We start from the raw sequence: 7,417 nt of genomic DNA on the forward strand, positions 1-7,417 counted from the left end.
TGTGACAACAGGGCTTTGTAAATATTCTCCCACTTTCCTATTTAACCCTTCCCCACTTGCTTCACCTGATAATTCACAACTCATGTTTATACATAAGAAACATAAAAAAATGAGACAAGTATCTAACCAGCATTAGCTTCCTAGTGTAAACTCATCATATGTAAATATTTCTTGCTACATATTTTCAAGCTTGCTGAGTGGAAAAAAAGAAAAGGGAGGACATTAATGCTCCTATGTGTGGTGAAAGAGGTTTGTTGTAGATACAAGGAAGAGCATAGCCAGAGGCAGAGGCATCTGGAAGAATCCAGAGTGAACATGACCCTGAGCCAAGCCGTGTAAGGAAAAAGGGGAAGGAAGAGGAGAGAGAGGGAAAACCAGTACAGTGGCCAAGAAGGCAAAAAGGATCAGAGGACCAGCATAGACAAATGGCTGGATTTTATACAGAAGAGCCTCTCAGGATAGGGCAGCCCAACCCCTTGGCTGGAGCGTTCAGGGTAGAGGTCAGGTTATAGCAGCCAAGACTCTGTAACAGGTAGGGACTGAGGGATGCTGGGAGAACCTGGAGGCCAGGGTCAGCTTTGATATGTTAATAAGCACCTTCTTAGCCATTTGTCCCAGGTTTGAGATCTAACACTTGAAAACCTCAATATTCATATCTTCAGGACTATGACCCACATACCTAAGAGAACTAGTAAGCACATGAATATTAACTGAATACAGATTCATAATTATATTCATGTATCTCCTGAACCTTTAAAGTCCAAGAGAAATTGGCCAGAGAGGAAGATGTCTGTCTCCAGGAACAGGAGGTACTCATCTACCAGATCATACATGTTTGACACATCCAGAGTTTGCACTCTCATGATGCTTGTTACAACAAGCATATACCCAAGGTCTGAGAAATTAAAACTGAGCTCTGGTCTCCATGGAAGAGCTCTGAAGTTCATAGAACATAGGACCTCCACGCTACCTTTGTGCTAATGAATTCTTCTCATGTACTCAGGCACACTTATCTGTTTAAATGTTGCTCCACTTTGCTTGTCCCTAATATTCTTCTTAGTAAAGTCTACATGTATCACTGACTAATGAAGAATTCTCTTTTTATTATCTTATTTTGAGAATAAAGAACCCTGAGCCTGCCTACCTCTATATTTTGAAGAGAAAAGAAGCCTGCTATTGTGCTACAGAATGCTTTTACACTCTCTATACTCTTCTCAGGGGAGAGCACAGCATAATACTTCTTGAGCAAGAGCATATTTTGTGTCTGGTCAAGTGCTCAGAGCGCTCCACCTGTCCACATTTCTCCAACCTGAGGTAAGTTGTGCATTGGGCACTGTACTTTCATTTACCTATTATTTTCCTTCAGAATCTCTCATATGTCCACAAATGGTGGCTATTGACGCTTCACAAGCTCCTAGTTTTCCATGGAGCTTTCTTTAAGGTAAATAATTTCACCTGGTACCTCTAACCACTCACCATAGTCAAAGAGCCCTCTTAGAGAATGGAAAACTCTTGAGACATTTACACAGGAGAGGGCTACTGTGGGTGGGTGTTCCCATTCTCTGAAGTCAACATCTAGTCCTTGTCTGTGCTGCATGGAACTTATTACAACAGTGACACAAGAAGGCAGGAGAAGAGACAGGAGAGTATACTGCACAATCACCTCATGCTGACTTCAGTGAAGACACCTCTGTCTTCTCAGGAGGCTCACTTACACATTTGTCCTGACTCTAGGGAAACTTTGTGCACTGCCAAGACTATGTCCAGGGGACTAGCACAGAGAAGCTGAATCTCTACCCATCAATGGATTACTCTTCATATCTGGACTATATCTCTAACTCTAGGCATGACCCTTTCATCTTATTCCTGTATGTTCATTGATGTAATGCCAAGTTACAAACTCCTCTAAAATAATGTTAACTGGGTTCATAAAACAGTACATTCATTCTTTGTTTGTTTCTTAATATTGAACCAGTTGTTGCTTTTCTATTAGCTTATTATTTTAATTGACATAATTATACATCCATATGACACTATGTGGTAGAATGATACATGTATGCCATCTGTAATATAGCAATATATGGGTCTGTGTGTATTGTATGGGGTGAATGTAAGTGAGTGTGTATACCTTTATGAATATGTTCTTTTTTCCTAGTGTTACTCAAATCTGCATATGATGATGTTACTCACATGTAAAATCTGAAAAAGTTGATCTCATAGAAATTGAGAATAGAACAGTAGAAAGTATGAGGAAAGTATGAAGAAAGGATAAATGAAAAAAGTTGGCCAATAAGAGTCAAGCTTGTATGTTTATGCTTTATTTTAAAAGACTGAGTTGAGTTCTTTTTTTTGGCATACTGAAACTTTTTTTTAATTTATACATTTTTAACATTTATTGAAAATCCTTTCTTTTGACAATTATTTTGGAATATAAAATCATTCATCATCCAGTGGGTCATCAGAATGGGAGTCATATCAGTATAATCATGTCTTTTTTGTTCTTTTTTTAACTTTTATTAATTACATTTTATTCATTTTGTATCCCTCCATAAACTCTTCCCTCCTAATCCCACCCTCCCTCCCCCTTCTTCATGCATGCCTCTCCCCAAGTCCACTGACAGGGGAGGTCCTGCTCTCCTTCCTTCTGATCCTAGTCTATCATATCTCATCAGGAGTGGCTGCATTGTCATCTTCTGTGGCCTGGTAAGGTTCCTCCCCCCTCAGGGGGAGGTGATTAAAGAACAGGCCAATCAGTTTATGTCAGAGGCAGTCCCTATTCCCATTACTATGGAACCAACTTGGACACTGAACTGTCATGGGCTACATCTGTGCAAGGGTTCTAGGTTATCTCCATGTATGGTACTTGATTGTAGTATGAGTCTCTGGAAAGATCCCTGTATTCAAATTTTTTGGTTCTGTTGCTCTCCTTGTGGAGCTCCTGTCCTCTCCAGGTCTTACTATTTCCCACTTCTTTCATAAGATTCCATGCACTCTGCCCAACAGTTGGCTATAAGTCTCAGCATCAGGAAAATGCAAATCAAAACAACCCTGAGATTTCAACTTACACCCATCAGAATGGCCAAGATCAAAAACTCAAGTGGCAACACATGCCGGAGAGGTTGTGGAGAAATGGGAACACTCCTCCACTGCTGGTAGGAATGTAAACTTGTACAACTCTGGAAATCAATCTGGCGCTTTCTCAGACAACTAGGAATAGCGCTTCCTCAATATCCAGCCATACCACTCCTAGGCATATATCCAAAAGAGGCTCAAGTACACCATAAGAACATTTGCTTAAACTGTGTTTGTTTACAAACTGTGTTTGTAGCAGCTTTATTTGTAATAGCCAGAAGTTGGAAATAACCCAGAAGCCCCTCAACTGAAGAATGGATGCAGAAATTGTGGAACATCTACACAATGGAGTATTAATCAGCAATGAAAAACAAGGAAATCATGAAATTTGCAGGTAAATGGTGGGAACTGGAAAAGATCATCCTGAGTGAGTTATCCCAGAAGCAGAAAGACACACATGGTATATATTCACTCACATAGATATAACATAGGATAAACCTACTAAAATCTGTACATCTAAAGAAACTAATCTAGAGAGAGGATTCTGACTAAGACGCTCAATCCCCATCTTGAAAGGCAAAGAGGATGGACACCAGAAAAAGAAAACAGGAAACAATCTAGGAACCTGCCACAGAAGGCCTCTGAAAGGCTCTGCCCTGCAGACTATCAAAGCAGACGCTGAGACTTATAGCCACTTTTTTTATTAATTACAGTTTATTCACTTTGCATCCCCCTGTAGATCCTTCACCATCCCTTCCCAATCTCACCCTCTCTCCCCCTTCTCCACCTATGTCCCTCCCCAAGTCCACTGATAGGGGAGGTCCTCCTCCCCTTCCTTCTGATCCTAGTCTATCAGGTCTCATCAGGAGTGGCTGCATTGTCATCTTCTGTGGCCTGGTAAGGCTGCTCCCCCATCAGAGGGAGGTGAACAAAGAGCAGGCCAATCAGTTCATGTCAGAGACAGTCCCTGTTCCCATTACTAGGGAACCCACTTGAACACTGAACTGCCATGGGCTACATATGTGCATGGTTCTAGATTATCTCCATGCATGCTACTTGGTTGGAGTATCAGTCTCAGAAAAGGCCCCTGTGCCCAGATTTTTTGGTTTTGTTGCTCTCCTTGTAGAGCTCCTGTCCTCTCTAGGTCTTATTATCTCCTTCTCCTTTCACAAGATTCCATGCACTCTGCCCAAAGTTTGGCTATAAGTCTCAGCATCTGCTCTGATACCCTGCAGCATAGAGCCTTTCAGGTGCCCTCTGTGGTAGGCTACTGTCCTGTTCCCTGTTTTCTCCTTCTTCTGATCTCCATCCTCTTTAATGGGGTTTAAGCATCTTAGCCAGAGTCCTCCTTCTTGATTAGTTTCTTTAGGTGTTCAGATTTTAGTATGTTTATCCTATATTATATATCTAATGTCCACTTATGAGTGAGTATGTTCCATGTGTGTCTTTTTGCTTCTGTGATACCTCACTTAGGATGATATTTTCCAGTTCCCACCATTTGCCTGGAAATTTCATGATTTCCTTGTTTTTTTATTGCTGAGTAATATTCCATTGTGTAGATGTACCACAATTTCTGTATCCATTCTTAAGTTGAGGGGCATCTGGGTTGTTTCCAGATCCTGACTATTACAAATAAAGCTGCTATGAACATGATTGAGCAAATGTCCTTATTGTGTACTTGAGCATCTTTTGGATGTATGCCTAGGAGTGGTATAGCTGGATCTTGAAGAAGTGCTATTCCTAATTATCTGCTAAAGCGCCAGATTGATTTCCAAAGTGGTTGTACAAGTTTACATTCCTACCAGTAGTGGAAGAGGATTTCCCTTTCTCCACATCCTCTCCAGCATGTGTTGTCACTTGACTTTTTGATCTTAGCCATTCTGACGGGTGTAAGGTTTTAAGCTATGTACATGTCCTTTGGAAACTAATGGGATTTTAAGTAGAATAATATATACTGAGGCAGAATCCTAGGAATGCTTCTTTCAGTCTGTAAGGATCTGACTAGTTCTATATGTGAGTAGTGAAGGAGTCTGGACCTAGTACTTCTCTTCTCCCCTTCTTCTATATTTTTCTACATCTCATCTTTCCCTTCTTTTTCTTCTTCCTCACCTTCTTCCTCTTCTTCAAGTCATATTCAATGGAAGTATATATAACAAGTTCAATGTGCTTCATACTTGTTTCCAGATAATCCAGGACTGGCCCCAGTCTTGCAGTTAGTAGGAAGTATCTCTCACTAAGCTACAACCCTAGCCACACAGATCTTCATAAAATGTACCAATGGAAATAAAATCCAGCCACAGCAATCTTGTCATGAGGAAAATGTCTAAGAAAAACTGAAGACCCCTGACAGACAGACTTTGTTCTCTGCACTGCATAAGACTGTCCACTCAAGCTTACCCAAGACTGCCTGTGATGTCTAAAAAAAGCCAGTGGGATTTGCTGAAGTGCTAAGTATATAAAGCAGTAACTCAGGGTGTTTATTCTGTACTTTAATTATCATTTTATGAATACAATAAGCCAAAGTAATATCTGTGTATGACTATCAAGATAATTGAAATTCCCAATAAAAAGTCAAAATAAAGGAGAGGGCTACAGCTGGGATTGGGATAAAAAAAAAATGAATAAACCCACACACTTATGGACACCTGATTTTTGACAAAGATGCCAAAACCATACAATGGAAAAAATATAGCATCTTCAACAAATGGTGCTGGTCTAACTGGATGTCTACATGTAGAAAAATGAAAATAGATCCATACTTATCACCCTGCACAAAACTGAAGTCCAAGTGGATCAAAGACCTCAACATAAAACCAGACACATTAAATCGACTAGAAAAAAAAAGTGGGGCCATAGTAGAGGACAATACAGCCATTTTTGATGTGAACTGACCAGGCCATAGTAGAGGACAATACAGCCATTTTTGATGTGAACTGACAGACTAAGATCAGAAAGGAGAGGAGAACCTCACCTATTAGTGGACTTGGGGAGTGGCATGCAAGCAGAGGGAGGAGGGAGGGTGGGATTGGGAGGGGAGGAGGGAGGGGCTTATGGGGGGATGCAGAATGAATAAAGTGTAATTGATGAAAAATTAAAAAAAAAACTGTTAAATAAAAGAGTATGAGAGATGAAAAAAAAGAAAAAAGTGGGGAATACCCTAGAACTCATTGGTACAGGAGAGAACTTCCTGACAGAATACCAACAGCACAGGCTCTAAGAACAACAATCAATAAATGGGACCTCATGAAACTGAAAAGCTTCTGTAAAGCAAAGGACACAGTCATCAAAACAAAGCGACTGCCTACAGATTGGGAAAGAATCTTCACCAACCCTTTATCTGACAGAGGACTCATATCCAGTATATATAAAGAACTAAAGAAGCTGAAAAGCAGCAAACCAAGTAATCCACTTAAAAAATGGGGAACAGAGCTAAACAGAGAATTCTCTATAGAGGAATACCGAATGGCAGAGAAGCATTTAAAGAAATGCTCAACCTCATTAGCCATTAGGGAAATGCAAATCAAAAACAACCCTGAGATTTCACCTTACACCCGTCAGAATGACCAAGATGAAAAACTCAAGTGACAACACATGCTGGAGAGGTTGTGGAGAAAGGGGAACCCTTCTCCACTGCTGGTGGGAAGGTAAATGGTGGGACCTGGAAAGGATCATCCTGAGTGAGTTGTCCCAGAAGCAAAAAGACACACACTGTATATACTCACTCATATAAACATACAACATAGGATAAACCCAGTAAAATCGGTACATCTAAACAAACTAAGCAAAAGAGAGGACCCTAACTAAAACGCTCAATCCCCATCCTGAAAGGCAAAGAGGATGGACATCAGAAGAAGAAGAAAACAGGAAACAACCTAGGACCCTGCTACAGAGGGCCTCTGAAAGCCAGAAGAAGAAAACAGGAAACAACCTAGGAACCTGCCAAAGAGGGCCTCTGAAAGCCTCTGCCCTGCAGACTATCAAAGCAGATGCCGAGCCTGATGGCCAACTGTCGGGCAGAGTGAATGGAATTTTATGTAAGAAGTGGGAAATAGCAAGAGCTGGAGAGGACAGGAACTCTACAAGGAGAGCAACAGAACAAGAAAATTTGAACACAGGGAACTTTGCAGAGACTCATACTCCAACCAAGGACTATTCATTGAGATAACCTAGAACCCCTGCACAGATGTAGCCCATGGCAGTTCAGTGTCCAAGTGGGTTACATAGTAATGGGAAGAGGGACTTCCTCTGACATAATCTGATTGGCCTGCTCTTTGATCACCTCCCCCTGAGGGGGGAGTAGCCTTACCAGGCCACAGAAGATGACAATGCAGCCACTTCTGATGAG

This window comes from Meriones unguiculatus, chromosome 14, assembly GCF_030254825.1.
Source record: "Meriones unguiculatus strain TT.TT164.6M chromosome 14, Bangor_MerUng_6.1, whole genome shotgun sequence".
Lineage (NCBI taxonomy): Eukaryota > Metazoa > Chordata > Mammalia > Rodentia > Muridae > Meriones > Meriones unguiculatus.